This window comes from Cucurbita maxima, unplaced genomic scaffold (assembly GCF_002738345.1).
Source record: "Cucurbita maxima cultivar Rimu unplaced genomic scaffold, Cmax_1.0 Cma_Scf00010, whole genome shotgun sequence".
In the NCBI taxonomy this organism is placed as follows: Eukaryota; Viridiplantae; Streptophyta; class Magnoliopsida; order Cucurbitales; family Cucurbitaceae; genus Cucurbita; species Cucurbita maxima.
Window position 1 is genome coordinate 698,694 of NW_019272026.1, and position 837 is coordinate 699,530.

The following is an 837-nucleotide window of genomic DNA, read 5'->3' on the forward strand; positions in this document are numbered from 1 at the left end:
AAAACTATTAAATCTGCTTTCGTTAAAGAAAAAGTAGGAGCTCTTGGTTTGGTCGATGTCGATTCGTTGGCCAACCTTAAATTGGTCCTATCGAGCTCTTTGTTTCCAGTACTTCTAAATAGCTTTTTTAATAAGAAAGAATTTAAAAAAATAGCTGTTTTGTTTTCTATGCTTGAAAGTTTATCTAAATTTTGAAACATCATTGAATAATTATTACAATATTATGTTTTATTATTATTATTTTTTATACTCAACCCAAATAATTCCCATTTGTTTGCCACATTATTTGAGGCTTGATTCTTACCATTCTTCATTTAGTATAAAAATTAGTGTTCTCATATGGATTTGATATGTTTTTTTATGTTTTTTTTATGTTTTTTATGAGCTATTTGATCTTAGCCTCTTCTTCCATAGCAAGAATTCAGGAAGTTTATTCGTATTTTTCAACATATAAAAAAAAAAAGATGCTTAAACCGCTCCGTAAAAGAAAATTTTTAGACATTTTTTAAAATAGGCTATCAGATCTTGATGATAACTTTCGATATCTTGTATTGTAACGTTAAATTTCATGTTTCTACAGAATTATTGTTCGTTCTTTCAGTTCAAAGCAGAATAAAGAATGAAAGATATCAAGATTTTAAGGGAAAAAAAATTCAAAACAATAGTAAGCAAAGTACAAATCCTTTCAAACTTTTAATACAATTGTCAAAAATTCTGTCAAAAGATCGTCATTGCTTACGAACCAAAATATTTCAATCAAATAAAGCTTGGAAGCCAAACGTTTTAATTGATCCATCGTAAAAAAAAAAAAAAAAAAAAAAAAAAAAAAAAAAAAAA